Source organism: Drosophila ficusphila, unplaced genomic scaffold (genome assembly GCF_018152265.1).
Source record: "Drosophila ficusphila isolate 14025-0441.05 unplaced genomic scaffold, ASM1815226v1 contig_128, whole genome shotgun sequence".
Taxonomy (NCBI): domain Eukaryota; kingdom Metazoa; phylum Arthropoda; class Insecta; order Diptera; family Drosophilidae; genus Drosophila; species Drosophila ficusphila.
In genome coordinates this window covers 561,349-581,704 of record NW_025064017.1, presented here as the reverse complement: position 1 = coordinate 581,704, position 20,356 = coordinate 561,349, and the positions used below count along the sequence as shown (strand labels likewise).

Genomic DNA, 20,356 nt, shown 5'->3' with positions numbered 1-20,356 from the left:
TCTTCTAGGCGGTAATCCATCACTGCATAACCGGCAAAATATTTCTCAGACACAGTCAAAAATGCCGCCAAGGGGGCTTATAACCGACCCATACGGCTCACTTACCGGCAAGCTCTCTTCTATTAGTCCTCCAGACTTAAGAAATATATGAGCTGGAGTGCAAGAAATGGAAATTTATTGGTAATCCACGAAGTACTTATAGTTCATATTATAAATTTGATAGTTATAAACAGGGCAACCAATATAGTCTGAATATAACGTGATAATTACCGAAATTACTATGGAAAAAATAAAAACTACCAAAAACATATCAAAATAATATCAACTTTATAAATAATAACAGCATAAAAATATTTATAGCTAATACCTCTTAAAGCCAAAGAAAGCCAATGTAAAAGGAGAGTGACCCTATGCTATGCTTACTGCTGAGGTCCACCCTAACGTGCATATGTGAGGTATTAGGCCTTTGGGTGTTGTCTTATTTGTATTTTTTAATCAGTCAGTTGTCTCGATGAGATATTGAAGTAATCAATCAAAAGTGGAATTTCGTAGTCTTCAATAAATTCTTTTGCTTAATTTAATTTAATGTTAATGTTTTTTTAATTTATTTGGCACACAGCCTTAGCAAGGTTATTAAATTCCATTAAGGAATAAATTCAAATTAGTAAGTCTCGAAAAAAAATACATTTGAAGTAAAATTGATAAGTCTACTAAATGCCATTACAGATCAAGATGAATACTTTGTTAATGAACAAACTTATAAATTACTGGAAGTCGTTTAGTCCGGATTTTCTTCTTAGTTTATGCATTTTTATATTGTTTGTTTTATGGATATACTGGTTGTTTTTTGTCCCTTTGGTATGGAAAAAGGTATTTACTTCAATGATTATGCCCAACAAGAAAAAAAGATGGAAACATAATTTCAAAGCCTATTATTTGTTTTTGCGTATACCTAAATTTGCTTAATAAAAAACCGAACACCAACACAACTAAAACCATAACACATGGAAAAAAGGAAATTAATCAAATATGTCGAACAAAATACAGAAAGGCTAAAAACATCGAAGCTGAGACGATTTTTCTATTGAGTTTCTATATATTCGACGATTGTCCATATGAAAGCTATATGATATATTTGTCCGATTTTTATGAAATTGAATTCGAAATTCAAGAGTCGTTGGAGAACTCTATATTTAAAAAAATTTGTTTTTCTTATGAAAAACAAGGACGTTATTATTTTTTTTGTTAATTTTCGTTAATTTCTATGATATAGTTGTCCGATTTTTATCTTGATTTGAGGGTATTTAAAAAACTCGATGTCCTAAACATCATGGTCGTGGGATAAAAAACAATGACGTTGTAATGATTTTTCATTATTCATTATATATATTTTTCGATTTTTATTATGGCAGCTATGTTCTAATTCGAAATTCGATAATAGTTAAAACATCATCTGGAAGAAATTAAGTCGATATCATCAAAAACAACGGCGTGATAATTTTGTTTTTCGATCTATCCGATATAGTCGCCCGATCCGGCCCGTTCCGACTTATATACTGCGTGCAATAACTACACAACTTTTGTGAAAGTTTCAGCATTTCCAGCATTCAGACGGACAGAAAGCCGTATAGACGTATTTTAATTCAGATCGTGATGCTGATCATGTGGATTGTTAAGATAAATTTCCCAAAAAAAAAAACTATAACAAAATTCTACTTTGATAGCCTTGAAGCCTTGAAGCGATGCATTTTTCCAAAACTTTATCCATTATAATCCCTATCATTTTTAGATAGCTCAAAAAAATATTTTAACATTTATTTTACGTTCGTTATAAATGGGAAAGAAAAATTCCCAAAAAAAAAACCCCGCTGCGGAAGTAGATTGATTAAGTATATACATAGATACATGTAGATAATACTTTAATAGAAAATCCGTAATGCAAATCGTCAACAGCAGCTCCCATTAGCTTATCAGCAAAAAAAAAAAAAAAAAACAAGAAAATGCTAAAGGTAGGAAAAAGCCGATCTGCAGAATTTTTGAAACGACTTATTCCATAGTGTCCCATTCAAGTGGGCAATATTTATGCGCCAATCCTAAGTCGAACTTAATATTTCGTCACACTTTAAACGAAAGCTCCCTACTTTTGGATCTTCAACGTGTTTTACTAGTTTACTCCCTAGGTCCTGACAGGATTCCTGGGTGTGTTCCTAAGAACTGTGCAAATGCTCTGTGTAAATCCCTTCTCAAGCTGCTTACCCTATCCCACCCAACTTGTCAGTTTCCCCTTGCTTGGAAGGAGTCATTTGTTATTCCCCTTCATATAAAGGGAAACAAGTGGGATGCTAGCTATTATAGAGGTATTTCTAAATTGGCACCATTCCAAAGCTTTTTGAGCGAGCAATAGCTCCTCAGTACCTTTGTAGATCAGTCATATCTCCATGCCAACACGGATTTCTGAAGCGCAGGTCTATTACAACGAATCTTTTAGAGCTCACCTTTGTGATAAATGGCTTTAAAAATCATTTTTAAGCTGATGTCATTTACACAGAATTCAATAAAGCACTGGGCTCTGTAAATCACTTCCTATTGATTCGCAAACTTAACATGAAAGGGTTTCCAGCTGATCTTTTAAGTTGGATCTTTGTTATCTTAGTGACCGCACACAAAGATTGCTTTTCAAAAATTCCTTACCATTACTTTTTACCCTGTTCTTTATTGATCTTACATTGGTCATTGCGCATTGCTGCGTACTTGTATACGCGGATGATGTAAAACGGTGTCTGCAATATGATGAATACTTCCGTCATTTAAACCTTCAAGCAGACCTAAGAAATTTTCAAAACTGGTGTCACGATAGGTTTACTGTATTTAAATAGCTTTAAGTGCAAGCTGCTGACGTTTCGTCGGGTCAATCCGCATAATTTCACTTATTCGCTATGTGGGAATACCTTGAAAAGAATAACACTTTTTGACGATCTTGACGTCTTCTTGAACCCTGAACTTAAATTCTCACTTCATATTTCGAACATGGTTAATAAAGCTAGGGGAGTGCTTGGATTTATTGGCACCCGTTTGGAGTCCTCAATACGGAGCACAGGCTGATCGTTTAGAATCAGTCCAAAGAAGCTTTTTACTTTTTTACTGTATTTATTCATAGTTAGTAAACCCGGCGAACTCCGTTTCGCCACCAGATGGCAACAGTTTTATGTAAAATTTCGTTTGGTGATTAAAAGATAAAGAAATATTTTTGTTTGTTTTATATTTGCAAAGGAAAAATTTTATTTCATTTCACAAGAGTAATGAATTCATTTCGATTGCAAAAATCAAGTGTTATTTAGTTGAACTTCTCTAAGTAAATGAAAGTGAATCCAAAGTAAATAGGGGCCGTCCATAAACCTCGTGACGCTCCTAGGGTGGTGGGAGGGGGGGTTCATCAGAGAGTCACGCTTTGTTGTGAGGAGGTTGTAATTTGTAGGGGAATGTCGTCAGGGTTGGACACACTTTCGACCCATGCCCATAATTATCGTTTTAATAAGAATTAAGATCATTTGCGTAAATAGTTTGAAAGGTAAAGGCAAAAGGTATGTCTGACAATGAACATTATGTTGTGAAATGAAAAACATAGAAATGGCGAGTATTTAAAAAAAAAAAATGTAGTCAGGCTTGGCCACTGTAGTCAAGGTTGGACACTTGAATTGCTACTTCAGAAAAGTAGCAATAAAAGAGGACATTATCCATGGATCAGGTATATTTTATGTCTTTTGACTCTTTTTTATTGTAAACAACAAATTTTACAACCAAGTATGAAAAAAAATTAATCAGATTCGCAATTAGGACAAACAAAATAACTTTTTGTCATTTTGGCACACTTGAGGTGAATGTCTCTTTTACATTCTCTACATGCAACAGAGTTGTTGCGATTCAAGTGTCGTGGCATTGTTTTTAAGCATATTATGCAAAAGTCTGTCAAAAACATTGGAAAAATTAAAATATTCTGACAAAAGGGAAAAAACCAAGGGTGTCCAACCTTGACAACAAAAAGTGTCCAACCCAGACAACATGAGTCATAACCCTACCGCACAACATAACCACCAAATCGCTTTATTTAGAACAAATTTTTTTTAGGATTTCGTTAAGGGGGAACCACTTAACGTATTTTTAAACTTACCCTGCGGATGGCATATTTTCCGCTGAATTATGCCACTTTTTTTGCGCGTTCTCCGATACTTTTTTCGTCACTATCACGACACTATATCAACAAAACAGGAAAATTAACAGTTCTGGGATGCGGCTTGGAATGAAAAGTTTCCCACAGTGGAAACAATTAATACCACATTCGCACACAGATGGCGATAGTTGGTTTATCAGAAAAATTGCAAGTGTCCGACCCTGACAACTGTCCAACCTTGACGACATTCCCCTATATGTGATGCGTCACATAGGGGAGAGGGAACAAAAAAGCCAAAAAAAAAAAAAAATAGCGTCACGAGGTTTTTAAAATTTTTTTTTTTACATTGTTTTTTTATTGAAGTGAAACTTCTTTAGGCGCGTTATGGATTTCGGGGACGGAGTAAAAACGATTCATGACCGTCACGAAAAAGCGAGGATCCCCATCCCTCTCTAACCGCTGACGAACGATCTCTCTATCCTCTTCTATCCTCTCTCGCTCTCAGCGCGTTCATACAAAGTAAAAATCTAAAAATATAATGCGGTTGCGTGTGTAAGAACAAGCAAGTGCCTATGCATGCTTACTTGAGCGAGAAGACGATTTTTATCTTAAGGTGGTTTACCTCCATATTTAGGATTTTTACCTAAATGAATTGTAATCCAACAATTAACATTTATGTAATCAATATATTTAATTAACAATTATGATAATATCAACTTTAATTACATTATTTTTTTATTTACGAATTTGTTATTCAGCTTTTATAGTAAATTATTATTGAAAATAATTGAATCATGGAAATAAATGTAAATAGTACTAATACAAATTTATACCTAGTTATAATATTCTTTTTATTTTTATACCCTTGCAGAGCAAAGGGTATTATAATTTCAGTCAGAAGTTTGCAACGCAGTGAAGGAGACACCTCAGACCCTATAAAGTATATATATTCTTGATCAGCATCACGATCTGAATCGAAATTCGTCTGTGCGTCTGTCCGTTGGTCCGTCTGTCTGTTTCTATGTAAACTGGTCTCTCAGTTTTGAAGCTATCGTGCTGAAACTTTCCGAAAAGTTGTGTAGTTATTGCACGCAATATATAAGTCGGAACGAGCCGACTTGAAAAAAAAAAATTCTCACTCAATTGTTTTTGATCAGATCGACTTGATTTCTTCCAGATGACGTTTTCTAACTACTATTGAATTTCGGTTTAAATTTTATCGAAATCGGATAACTCTATCATATAGCTGCCATAGGAGAGATCAAAAAATATATATAGAATTAATGGAAATTAATTGCTAACGTCATTCTTTTTTATCACACGTCTATGAATTTTTTGAGTATCAAGTTTTTTAACTAGCCTTGATTTATAAAAAAAATCTCAAAAAAATCGGACAACTATATCATATAGCTGCCATAGGAAAGATCGAAAAATCTATAGAATCTATAGAATTAACGGAAATAAAATGATAACATCGTTATTTCTCATCAGAAAATCTTCATGTCATAATTGACAATGAGGGTTTTGGCTTGTCTTTGGCCTGTGGTGTTATCCCAGTAGGTTTGCCTCATATGTACCTTCCTTTCTTAGGTAATCTTTTATTGTGTGTCTTTTGTATTTTGCTAGACTGTCGGCTATTTCATTTCCGGATATATCTGTTGTTGCTGCCCAGAAGGTTTAACTTTGTTCTTACCTCTCGAACCAGCTTCGAGGTGATTCTATTACTGCAGAGTGCAGTAATTGACGCTCGACTGTCCGAGAGGATCGCAATGTCCTTGTTTGTGTACCTGCGCTTCATATTGAGCTCTGCACACCGTCCTATGGCGCACACTTCAGCTTGGAATATGCTGGTGTATTGGCCTAAAGATTCATGGTACTTGATTCGTGGTCCTATTACTCCAAGGCCAGTGCCTTGGCTTGTTAGTGACCCGTCCGTATACCATGCTATGGTGTGACTTGTGAAGGTGGAAAGAGACTAGAGACTTGGCAATTGCCCAGTCCTCCGCGCTTGGTCTGAGGTGTCTCGGAGTGGACATTTCTTCCATTGGGGTGGACGTATCTTCCGCCAGGGGTGAGCTCCCGGGGAAGTGAGTTTCAAAGAGTAAGGCTAGTTTATCCCTGTCATCGGAAGTGTAGGTGTTATTACATTTCCTCAGGTTTCCTAGATTACTTTCTGGTGCAACTTTGGCCATAGCCTTGTGCAATCTTGCCCCTTCATGGGCTGTGCTGATTGCCTCATAGAAGTCTCTATAGTTCTTCCGTTTGGCCTTCCTGATCTCTTTGTTGTAGAGCGTCAGGCTTTGTTTATATTGTCTCCAGTTATCCTCGCTCGTTTTTGCTCTGTTGAAGAACCGGCGGGTGGAGATTCGGAGCCGTTCCAGGTTGGCGTTCCACCATGGGGCGTCTCTTTCTGCTTTTCGTCTGCCAAGAGGGCAACTGTCCTCAAAAGCATTGGCTATATTCTTGCAGAGGTTATCCACTGCCTGGTCTAATTCTAAAGAATGTCTGGGTATACCTGACGGTTCGTTAGAGAGATTGAGTTTGTTATCTTTGGGTTCCTTTTGGGGCGACCCTAGCGATGTTGAAGTCTAATTCAATTCTAATGATTCGGTGATCCGACATTGATTCCTCTGGCGACACATGCCAGTTCTTGATAAGTGGTCCTAGAGACCTGCTCATCAGAGTTGTGTCTAGGACCTCCTCTCTTACTCTAGTAATGAATGTCGGTGTGGACCCGGCATTACCGATTTCTAGGTTACTATTTACTCTAATAGCTGCTCATCTCTGTTGTTGACGTCGGTGCTTCCCCATATCACGTGATGTGCATTGGCGTCACATCCTATGATTAGGGGTATCTTCTTCCTTCAACTGCAGTCCACGAGTCCAGTGATTTTCGGTGGTGGGCATGCTGCATCCCCAGCAAAATACGCCGATGCTATGGCGATCGCTGGTAACCTTCCTGTGCCGCTCACCGTTACCGCGACACAGTCACTGCTTAGGAACTCTGAAAAGATATTATAATTGATATCTTTCCTTATTAATATGCATGCTCTTGTGTGTGCACCCCGTTGGTCGCATATTACCTTTGATTCCTTAGTGTACAGACCTTTAATGCCCTGATTGCACCAAGGCTCCTGAATGAGAGCTAGCCCGAGATGTTGGGAGGTGAACAACCTGGCCAGGACGGCGGATGGCGCCTTGGCCCGGTGTAAGTTCACCTGGGCTAGCTGCGTGCTGCGGTATGCAGCCATTACTAGAGCGGGTGCTCCATGTTTTGAGAAAGGGGCGGGCATTCCCCTTCACTGCCTTCCGTCAGGGTGACGTCGGCCTCCTTCTCGTCGATATTTTCTAAGAGGGGCTCTTGTGCCACGAGGAGGGCGAGGGATGCTCATCCTCACTCTCCACGTCCATATCGGCGATAGCCTCCTCCTCTGCACCCAATGGCTCTTGTGGCTTTTCGAGGGATTCCTCGACCTCCACTTTGCCGTCTTTGGGGCCGGGGGGCGCTGTTTATGTTGCGGCCATCTTTGCCGCCTTCCTGAGACCACTCACCGAGACGGTCCCGAATCTAAAGTTCAGCTGGTGCCCTTTAGAGAAGATCTCATCTCGGGTGTGTTGATATATCCCTATAACGAGGAGTGCCCCGCCTCCGTCGTTCCTTCGGGAGATCACTTTCCAGGCATCGATCTCCATTCTGTTCTGGCGTCCCAGCATCATTAGAAGCTCCTCATTGCTTCTCTCTGCACTTCTAGGGCAGAAGACTGCGACATTGTATGCCGCAGGAATGTCTTCTCCTACCCTATTGTCAAGGGGCACGCCCTTTCATGTTCTTAGCTGAGGCGTCACAGTCCTCAGCCAGTCCGCCGAGTCCTGGTCCAAGCAGTCTATAAGGAGGTATCCAACGCCTCTGAAGGCGACTGCTGAGTCCCATTCAGACGTGACCACATCGTCCATTATGGCCTCCTCCAGCTCGGCAAGCTCTTCGTTGCTTTAATTGGTGATGACCAAATTTATAATGTAATTGTCACTGCTCATGCTATTTTTTTTTTTGCTTTTGGTCAATACCAGCGATAGGCTTCTGACTGCAAAGTGGAGCTGGTTTTCAAAGATTAATGCGACAGCCATTGAATATTTATTGGTTGTTACTTTGCATATAATTTGTGGGCCGGGCTGGCATTGATTTGCTTGCAGGAGGGCAACATTTAAATGTGGAACCTGTCAGGCTGTTGACTCTGCGGTTTTAATTTGTCAGAGTGCGCAAATATAAATAATTGCCCGGCTAACCAGGACAGGCTGTCAAGATACTTGTTCAGTTTGCGGCCAAGACAAATGGCGTCTGCTATTGAAATATTAAAAATTTCTTTTTGTCATAGTCTGTGCGGTAAATCGCTAATTTCAGCTGTTTTTTAGGGATGCATGCGCTAGGAAAATTACCAAACCGTAACCCGTGCGTAATCGGTATTACAGGCAGTTTTGCACTTAAAATGCCAAAATTTACGGGCTTACGGACAAAAAGCATCGTATGTATCACTTGCGGTAAATACGAGATGACACTCGTGTATAGAAGATGCTTGGTCTATGCTTCGACTGCAACTTCTGATTTTTACAAAAGCAGAAGCAATTGCTTATTTTAGAATGTTACACACAGTCGAAGCACCGAATAGCTTAAATTTTGCGATTTCTGCTAATTCGACTACAGTTTTTTAAACACTGCTTTGGAAACCATAGAGAGAGCGCGCCAAGAAATGGAGAAAGCGCAGAAATTTCTCGGCAAATTTAGACAGCAAGCTAGAGCGAGATGCCAAGAAATGGAACGGTTCCGAGAATTTCGAGAAAATGCAAGAACGGAAGGCGCAGACAAATGTCGACAAAAATAGCGAAGATGAAGACAAGTTAAAGCAAGGTGGAGAGAGAAGCAACGGTTCTGCAAGAAGTTCACACGAGTGTAATCTCGTTCTTACCGCACTAGATACATAAGGTATTATTTCGCAAGAAGTTGCGCCAGCTTTGTTAATTACAATATTATTATTTATGTAATGTTGTATGCTTGGAAATAAATTGAAAATTGTTGGAACTTTACATTAATCGATCGTCATTCTTCTATAAGAAAATATTAGATACAAAAATCCATGCTTCGTCCTTGAATTATTTAACCTCTAATTTTTAAACTAACCTAAGACAAAGCAAGAAAGGAAGCTAGCTTCGGCAAGCCGAAGCTTATATACCCTTGCAGTCATCAAATATGTCGAACAAAATGCATAAAGGCTAAACAACATCGAAGCTAAGACGATTTTTATAGATCATATGGGAGCTATACGATATAGTTGTCCAATTTTGATCGAATTTAATTCGTAATTCAAGAGTCGTAAGAAAACTCTATATTTCAAAAATCATACTTGTCTGATGAAAAACAACAATGTTATAATTTTATTTCCATTATTTCTATATAGATTTTTCGATCTTTCCTATGGCAGCTATAAGATATAGATGACCAATTTTTATGAAACTTTTTCTCAATATAAACGTTGTTAAAAAACTTGATATTCAAAAAATCATGCTCGTGGGATAAAAAACAACGATGTTATCAATTTATTTCCATTAATTCTATATATAATTTTCGATCTCTCCTATGGCAGCTATATGATAGAGTTATCCGATTTTGATCAAATTTAATCCGAAATTCAATAACAGTTAGAAAACGCCATCTTGAAGAATTCAACTCGATCTGATCAAAAACAACGGCGTGAGAATTTTTCATTTCATTCCCTCGTATGGGAGCTATCCGATATAGTCGGCCGATCCGGCCCGTTCCGACTTATATACTGCGTGCAATAACTACACACCTTTTGGGAAAGTTTCATCAAGATAGCTTTAAAACTGAGAGACTAGTTTGCGCGGAAACGGACAGACGGACAGATGGACAGACGGACAGACGTACAGACGTATTCCGACTCTACTCGTGATGCTGATCAAGAATATATATACTTTTACCTCTTTATAATATTATCTTTATAATATTAGTATAGATTATAAATTCATAATAATGGTGAAATTGACAGTACTTACTTGTTGATTAGACTCATTTTCTCGGTTCCAAGTAGATTAACTAGAAATTATGTTCCTTAAGTTATACATAAATCAATGTAGATCTAATTATAACGTGCATGGGCCTTTCAGATTACTTTGTTCTGGCTATAATAGACTGTTTTCTGTAGTATCTACTACTGACTCTCTGCAGCTCCTTAAGCAGTTAGTACTAACACTTCTGGTACAAAGTTAGGCCGTTAAATTTGAAATTACAATTAAAATCTCTTTTTTTAATATCTCGTCCAAATTTTCGGGAATCGTGCCGTACGATACACGGCTGTCGCCCCTCGGTCGGTTAGGCGGGTGGTGATCCGAAAAAAAACACACATCAAACACAAACTCACGTGCCAGGCGCCAGCCCAATAAAAAACAACAACAATTGACTGGCACACTATAGGGTAGTACAACAATACCATAAACATCTAGGCAAACCAAAATTCATCGTAATCAACAGAACCGACAATAATTCTTTAAAAATGTATACCCTTATATACCCTTGCAGTGATCAAATATGTCGAACCAAATACATAGAGACTAAACATCATCAAAACTTTGTCGATTTTTCTATGAAGTTTCTGCATTTTCTACGATGGTTTATATGAAAGCTACATGATATAGTCGTCCAATTTTTATGAAATTCAATTCGAATTAAAATTTAAAAAATTTTGCTTTGAACATTTTTTGGTGGCAGCACGACTTTTCCTGCTGCACAGCACATACCGGTAGTTTCATTTCGAAATTTCAACGCCTGACAATATTGACATACTTTATCCATTCCACCAATAGCAATTTTTGAATGCGCAGAGTAGTTAATATCTGGTGCATATTCAAAAGCAAGACGAACGAATGATGTACGTACTAATGAGCGGCTGATCCGTTGCCTTTGTCGTTCTTGTGCTCGTACTGTATCTATGTTTCGTTCTCGTGCCGCTCTTGTTCTCTTAATATTCTGTTGCAGGCGTTCGCTACGCTGTTCTTGAGATTCTTGTGCACGACCTTCCGCTGTCCTAATTCTTTGAGCTGTATTTCTTGTATCGACTTGTTCTGGCAACTGATGAGCTCTTTCAACACGTTTGCGTCGTGCCTCTCTGCTGCTCACGTTGTTGAGATTAGATTTTTTCGGCGGCATTTTAATTTACTATTATAATTATTATGTGACAATACCTGTATGTGTATTTTTTATATCTACAGAATTTTGAATAATGAAGCACAGATAACTAAAAAGCAGGAATGATTTCACTTCGGTCTACGTACGTGGTTGGCTATGCTAACACCAAAAATTAAAAAAGTAGAAATATTAGAATTTCACGCTATTTCGTATAGCAGCAAATTTGCCAATATTTCGTAGACAAAACGTGGTGTTGCTCTTGCTTATTTTTTATAGCATACTTTTGCGGGCAATTTGAAAATATTAAAAACAAAGTAACCACCTACTATTGCATTCTGTTCGCCTGGTACTTCAAAATGAGGTTTGGTTGAATATGTTGGTATTGGCGGAACGAATTCGAAGGGACAAATTGGAAAATCCACTTTTAGGTACCAGGCGAACATAATCCATTATAGACAAATAATTAGCAAAAAAATAAAATTGCGACTATAATTAAAGATCTAAGCTATCCTATCTCTCAAGTTGGACCAGACTGCTCACGGTGTGCCAATTTAATTTAAAATCGGTTAAGTAGTTTAGGAGTCCATCGCGGACAAACATCGTGACAGGAGATTTATATATATAAGATGACGCATGTCTTCCAAACAAAGGTATTTTTGCGTTAATAATTAGCTTTCTATCCACAAATAACCCTCTTGCTGTCAGTAAGGTATAAACGTCTTTTAACTCTGTCCCTGTGCTTTTTCCTGGCAACACTAAATTTTCTGACAACATGTCTTTTATTTTAGCTATTTCCATTTTAAGCTGACTAGGCTTTAGCATGTTTGTATTAAATCGACCATGATTGATGTCAATTAATAGGCTTATTATTCTCGATTGTATTTTTTCGCAATCATCTATTATATTGCTTAATTGTTTCGTGATCATGAAGAAATTGATAGATTCTTTGTACACATAATAAGATTCTTTAAGTAAAGCAGTCATATTGGCAATTCTCTTATTCATTCCTTTAAAGTTGGCGTTAATATCCTCTGTCGTACTTTTCAAAAGGTTAGCTGTAGAGTCGACTATGGATGTTTGATTCTTACTTAACTCGACAAGACTTTGCTGATTGCTTACTAAATTTCTCATGTTATTTTCCATTTGTACCCTATCATCTTCGTCCATAATCCCAAACAATATATGATATAATGATCCCACAAAACTAAAGGGAGATCGCTTATTTCTTGCTTTACTTTGACTCATAAAAAGTTGATTATTTTCCTTCAAGTCTGAAATCTTTCTCTCTGTATTATCTAAAACTAACAAACACTGATCTTCAAAACTGTGAAGTTTCTCGCAAACCACTTTCATTTTGGGTAATAGTTCTTTGCCTTTATTTAACATTTCAAAATAAGCATCCAGTTTACAGTAAATTACTAAATTCCAAGAAGAGGCCACAATCTCCACATCGCCCATTGGGTCAAGATATATGGCTGAGGTACCATTTATTTTTTCAATGGTGTATTTTGGTTTTGTAATACTGGAGGATGCGTTAGAAAGTTGACAACTCAATATAAATAAAAGCATAGCCATAATAAACCTGAGTTTTGACATCTTCGATGACCCTCTAGTTTTTATTCTTGGCTCTGGGTCAGCCTCTTGTTTGTCATAAAACTTTATTCTTTTTAAGGGCTCATTTTTCGTGACACATCTAGTGATATCTCTATCTTGTACTTTAAGATCTACCCTTCTGATTATTTTTATCTTTTGATAATACAATTTTTCTTTCTTCAAATTTTGCACTTTCTAATACCTCCGAAGTGAGGTCCTGCCGGGGGGATAAAAAACGGCGATCCATATTTTTTAGTTTGATAGTGGTTGCCCCTATTGTCTCCTTTGAATTTTTTGCATCCAGAGACAATCCACCCGAAATCTGTTTTTTGCCCTAAGAGACCGATAATTTTAACCACTCCATTTTTTATAATATGAGTGTATAAATCGGCTCCAATTATTAAATCAATACGGTCTGGCTTATTAAAGTCAGGGTCCGCTAAATTATGGCTCTTCCACTTGGCCTTGTTAACATTAACTTTGCTGACTGGTAGAGCTTTTATTAATTTGGAAAGTACTCTTGCTTCCACTTTTGAAATTTTTTCAGAGTTATTACTTTTTATTAAAAGATTAACTTTGTGCTTTGAGATGCACTTTCCTCCACTGATCTCTGTCTGAGTTTTGATTTTTGATAACTTCAGAATCTGCACTGATTCTTCAGAAATAATTGTGCTTTGTGAACCACTGTCTATCAAAGCTCTAAAAGTTTTAAATTCTCCATTTGAGGATTTTATTTTAATGCGTGCAGTAGCTAATAATGCCTGCACTGACGTCATACATGTATTTACTTTTTCTGGGTTTCGTTTATAACCAATATGAAGCATACTATGGTGATTTTTTTACACCGCGAACATACAATTTCGCTAAGACATTTTTTATTATGTGTGTGTTTCATACATTTAAAACACAAATAAGCTTTTTTAACTTTTTCCATTCTTTCTGATGGATTTAAAGTTTTACATTTTCTACAATAAAATATTGTGTGCCCCACACCTTTGCAAATGGGACATCTTTTTGTGAACAATTCTTTGGAAATGTTACTAAATACCTTTATTTTAACAGGCTTTTCATCCTGAATTGAGCTTATTGAACTAAGTCGTTGCTCTAAAAATTCCATAACGTCAGACAATACTTGGATGTCTTTGGTTTTTTTAAAGTGGCTTTCATATAATTGAAGAGCCTCTTTATTAAATTTTCTTATGATGATGTGGGCAAAAATGATATCCACATCATCGGAAATTTGTGCCTTAACTTTTATCATATGAATTGACTCATTAATAGTGTCAATAAACATACGCAATTGCTTCATTGAGTCAATGTTTAAATTATTAAGCTCAAGAAGACGATTTAATTGCTCGGAAAATATCTTTCGTTTATTTTCGTACCGCTTGGTTAATAACTCCCAAGCGGCCCCATAATTATCTCCAGACCCCAATAGCAGGTGAGAAACTAGATTCCTAGCTTCTCCCTTAAGGGGGGGTAAGGTCAAATCATGCGAAAAAAGCCATGTTTTTGTGATTTTTTTCCTGACGACACAGATAAAATTTATTTATTCAACCAACGGTATATTAAAGTATGACATTAGAAGAATGTTTTATCAAATTTTTACAAAAAAATATTAAAAAATATGGCAATGGTAGCAATTGTCCGAACGTGTCGCCAAAAAAAGTTGAATTGCGGTGCCCCTCATAACTCGGTGCTGGATCATACGAAATCAAAAAATGAAAGTTCATTCGTTAGATAATAGTTCGCCCCAGGTAACGCTGTGAAGGTTTTTTGAAAATTCCAATTTTTTAATTTTTTCGAAGACTTTGAAGTGAAAAACACAATTTTTTGGGAAAAAATCGGATAATTTGTCATTGCAAAATCAAAATTATGAACAAAAAAAAAAAAAAACTCGACAGCGTTACCTCGTAAAATATGTACAGAAGTAGTGTTCAAAATTTCAAAAGGATCGGTGCAGTAGTTTTGAAGTTATGAGGGGCACCGACTTTGAAAATAGCGTGTTCGGCAAAATCGATTCAAAGTATTTTTATACGTGAAAATACGCCCAAATACGGTTGTTTAAAACGCTGTAACTCCGTTAGTTTGACTTTAATTGACTCAAAATTTTTACACAATGTTCTCGACATATTAATCATTCAGAAAAAAAATAAAAAAAAATATAAAAAAAAATGTTTAAAACCTTACCCCCCCCTTAAGGGAAATCTTCAAATAATTGAATTTTAGGGTAGGACTTAGATCCTCCCTTGAATGAATGAGTTCATTAAATAACTCATAAAACAGGTCCCAATCTTTGGAACCTCCAAAGAATGTGGTCACCTGAATTTTAGGTAGAGTTGGCAGTTCGTCAAATTTTTGACTTGTTACCTCAACCTTAGTTGGACACCGTGAATGAATCAAACTCTAGCTCATCATTTTGAATCTCACTATATCTCCTATCCGTGACATCAGTCATTTCGACTTGCTTTAAACTTACAATCCTGTCCCAATAAAATTTAATTTTTTCAATTCTTATTTGGAAGGTTGTAATTCTATTTTCCCTAATATCGTCAAAAGTCTCTCTAAGATAAGCTTCTAGATGATTAATTGCCCTATCTAGCTTGCTTTCATCTAGCGTTGCCTTTTCGTGCGAAATTTGGCTATCAGACTGTTCAGCGGACTTTAAAGTTTGGTTAATGCGGGCTTTAATTTTCCCAAAGCACAGCATCATCTCTTCGTAATGGTTATTTTTAAAGTAGTCATGATCGACTACTCCAATTTTTAACAGGGCTCGGTGATTTATGATACACTCGTCCTTAAGTGTATCAAACTTTTTAACTAATTCGACTGACAAAAATGGGAGTTCTTGCAATGCCCTTCTGGCAGTAGTGATTTATACTTGCCTCTTAATAAGAGCCATTACTTGAGCGGACAACATGATTTTTTTTTTTAAACAAATAGGTCGTTCTTAAGTTTAGTCTTATTTTAGTATTATAATATTATCTATGTATGACTATAAACAACTTAAAATTGACTTATCTGGTCTTGCTGTTGTTGGTGCTGTAGCTGCTGTTGTTTTTGCTGTTGTTGTTGTTGCCGCTGCTGCTGATGCTGCCAAAGATTGTTGCTGTTGTTGTTGTTGCCGCTGCTTCTGATTGTTGTTGCCGCTGCTGCTGATGCCGCTGAGAATTGTTGCTGTTGTTATCGCTAGAGCTCGGATAGTTATGCACGAAAAAAGGACAAAATATGCATGCAAATATGCACGAAAAATAGCAAAATATGCTCAAGAATATGCATTCAAAAATACAATAAAATATGAAAGAATCATGCAAAAAATAGTCATAATATGTTAGAAAAGGCGGTTCTTTATATAAAAGCTAATGTTTTGCACAGATTTACATTGAACTTCGACAAACTTGGTTTGGTTTTGGTTCAAGATCCGATTTTAACGATTGGCTTCCCTGATCGGCATTTTCCTTCCCTCTTTCTTTGGCAGCTTTGTATTTTAATGATGCAATATGCTGATTTACTTGGAATATTTTTTTCCTTGAACTGCACATTCACAATACGTACAAAACAAAACTTACCTATCAGACCGAAATACTTTGGGAAGTTCGACTTTCATACGCAATATAAATTTGGTTTGAAACAACCGATAACTTTGAATGCCACGAGACGAATGATAATTTAAGAATATAATGTAGCGTTTATTATGATTAGTCATTGAGAATCCATTAATAAGTTATCAATGTACCTAATGTTGATCATTTGATGAAAATAAACAACGTGAAAGTCAATTTACTTTCAATTCCACGCAATAATCTTATACACAATTAGATAGATTTGTAATAGAATGTATTAAGTTTTTTGTTGTTATGCGCATCAGAATAATTTTCATATGTGACAGGTAAATGGTTTTTACAGTTTTTGACGAATTTGAAATTTTAAACAAGAAAGGAAGCTAGCTTCGGCAAGCCGAAGCTTATATACCCTTGCAGTCATCAAATAAATCGAACAAAATACATAAAGGCTAAACAACATCGAAGCTAAGACGATTTTTCTATTAATTTTCCATATTTTCGACTATAGATCATATGGGAGCTATATGATATAGTTGTCCGATTTTGATCAAATTTAATTCGTAATTCAAGAGTCCTTAGAAAACTTTATATTCCAAAAATCATGCTTATCTAATAAAAACCAACGATGTTATAATTTTATTTCCGGTATTTCTATATAGATTTTTCGAACTTTCCTATGGCAGCTATAAGATAGAGTTGTCCGATTTTTATGAAACTTTTTTCTCAATATAATGGTTTTAAAAAACTTGATATTCAAAAAATCATGCTCGTGGGTTAAAAAACAACGATGTTATAAAATTTATTTCCATTAATTCTATATATATTTTTCGATCTCTCCTATGGCAGCTATATGATAGAGTTATCCGATTTTGATCAAATTTAATCCGAAATTCAATAACAGTTAGAAAACGCCATCTTGAAGAATTCAACTCGATCTGATCAAAAACAACGGCGTGAGAATTTTTCATTTCATTCTCTCGTATGGGAGCTATCCGATATAGTCGGCCGATCCGGCTCGTTCCGACTTATATACTGCGTGCAATAACTAAACACCTTTTGGGAAAGTTTCAGCAAGATAGCTTTAAAACTGAGAGACTAGTTTACATAGAAACAGACAGACGGACAGACAGACAGACGGACAGACGGACAGACGGACAGACGTACAGACGTATTCCGACTCTGCTCGTGATGCTGATCAAGAATATATATACTTTATGGGGTCTGAGGTGTCTCCTTCACTGCGTTGCAAACTTCTGACTGAAATTATAATACCCTTTTGCTCTGCAAGGGTATAAAAATCACTGATGTCACTATTTCATATTCAAAATACACTGATGTCACTTAATTTTTTTTTTTTTCACTTTCGATGTTTCACCTAGGGCCGCGGAAACGCCCAAATACAGTTGCCAATGGCAATTTCAACCGTATTTAATTTATTATTGCCGATTTCTCGACCACAAAAATGCTTTATTTTTGTTTTAAACAATAAGGACTCTTTAGTATCTATTTGCTTTTTATTTTATACTCTTGATTCTTACCACTGGTGGGGGAATACTAGAGTTACTTATTTTGCAACCTTAAGAAAGATCTTTCTTTAAGGTGCTAGTCTTACTCCTGAGTCTCTTACCACTGGTGGGGGAAAACTGCAGGGTGCCTCGATGGACCAAAATGTAAATGCCTCGAAATAAGAACACTTACACGGTTGAGTTTTTGTAGGAAACTTGTTTTATTTAGTTTTGCGTTCGACTTATATAGGGAATATTTGAAATCTATGGCCTACGCAGAGGCCGCGTTTGCTAGCAAAGCGGGAGAGTTATCTTTGACCCCCGCACAGCAACCTTTTGGTGTGTACCAATCTTTCAAGTGGTTGGTATATTTTTAGACTAAAATAGCCTGTACTTAAAAACTATGAGTGTCCGCAGCACTCACTTATAGTATAGTTATTTATGGCTTAGGCCTGGTGCACATGCGCATAGGTCTTAATAGTGTTCGTCTGAACATGTAGAGTATTTGGCAGCTGAGGTCATTACATCTGTTATGTGCTTAGGTGAGTTTTTAATGTCAGCTTCACACGAGATATTGGGTTCGATTTCAATGTGAGAGCTGATATATTTTTTATACTTTAGCCAGTTTGTTGTATTGGAAGTCAGAAATTGTGGTCGCTTTACAAGCCGTGGGTGTTCAAATAGACAGAGAAGAACAGGCGAATGATCAGATGACTGTTCCGCCAGTGTTTCAATGCGTGTCAGCCTGGGCGGCATTCTCCTAGTTACGGCAAAATCGATAATGTCTGGTTGTTTATTTGGATCTGCTGGCCTACTCGGTGAAACAAAATCTAGCTTATTGCTAGGTTTGATAATAGCATTGTATAGTTGTCGTCCTTTGGGGTTAATAAGACGAGAGCCCCAGTAGTGGTGTTTTACATTATAGTCACCGGCAGCTATAAAGCAGTTACCTAGTGAGTTGTAGAAGCCCAAAAATGCATTCTCTGGAATATTCAATCGTGGGGGACAATACACAGCTGATAGTGTGAGTGGACCGCTGGTTATATTGATACGTATGGATGTGGCCTCCAGGTAGTTAGTAGCGAATGTGTCCTGAGGATGATGCTTTATGCGTATGAGTTTCCGAGAGAAGCATGATATCGATAACATGGTTGTTTAGGAACTGAAAGAGTTCGTAGTTGTGTTGGGAAACTCCGTTGGCGTTCCAAAAGCATATTTTTAAGGGATTCATTTAGACTGTTTAATCAAAAGCTTCAAAAGAAGATTTTGGTTTCGCGTTAGGTGTTGCAGGGTACTTTGTATCGATAGCATGATTTTTGTAAGCGTAGCTAGTGTATGTTCAAGTCCGCTATTTGCTTGTGGGGGGGGAGCTGGTTTTGCTGAGTAGTAGGTTGAGTTGTTCGCTGGGTATTTTGCTCTTGCAGCGAGTCATCTTTTCGATTTGGTATGGGCTGAAGGGAATGCACAACTTCAGGCTGAGTATAACTTACTGGCGATGCTCCAGAGTATCGAAGAGCTCTGGCAAAGGAGACTCCGGGTGTTGTTACTGATGGAGCGAAGTAGTTTGGTTGAGCAACATGTTGAACGTTAGTTGGTTTGCTGCGCCTCTGAGTCAGACTACTACATTTACTACATTTCCTCGTTGCAGGGTCTTCTTTGTTTCTCAGACATGCATCTATGCAGTGCAGATCACCACAGGCGACGCAGAATGATCGCAAGGTGCAGTAGCTCCTTGTGTGCCCAAACTCCTGACAGTTAGTACATTGTACCGGGCCGTTTCGCTTGTGTGGTTCCTCTACGGTCATTCTTCGGTGAAGAAGATATTGTAACTTGTAAATAGGGTGGACTGCATTTTTCCTAAGAGGTGCAGTCTCTGGCGCCAGTTCAATCTTAAAATTATATTGGTTACATGTTTAACGTCAAAACCTTGTATTTTGCCCTGTTGATTATATTGGTTACATGTTTAACGTCAAAACCTTGTTCTTTTAGTCCCTCGGCTATGTCCGCTACTGGGACGGTTGATTCTATTCCTTTTACTACAACTTGTAGTCCTTTGCTACTTTTGAGCTGGTAGGTGTAGTAATTTCCCGGCACATGGTCGAGGAAGTTCGTTACAGTGCGGTAGTTGCTTTCATTTTTTATTTCGAGTTTGGTTTCTGATATACTACATCTTTTTAGGTTGGTAATATAAAAGTTATTTGGACCGATTTTTTGTTTAAGATTGTTAATCAGCTCCAAGCAATTGTGTTCCCTAATATAGATAGGGGGTGGCTTTGCATATTTGGTGGGTTGAGGCGGTTCACCCTCATCTTCTCCAAGGTCACCAAGTATA

At 37.2% G+C, this 20,356-nt stretch overlaps 1 long non-coding RNA gene across 1 annotated transcript in view; it reads left to right on the top strand.

Annotated features, from left to right (window-relative positions):
- Positions 1-517: 517 nt before the first annotated feature.
- The window catches only part of LOC122320891, a 107,162-nt gene continuing 87,323 nt past the window's right edge, over positions 518-20,356 (top strand). Inside the window, exons 1-2 of the long non-coding RNA XR_006245899.1 lie at positions 518-664; positions 727-870. This is a non-coding gene — a long non-coding RNA (uncharacterized LOC122320891). The remainder of the gene's footprint in view (positions 665-726; positions 871-20,356) is intronic.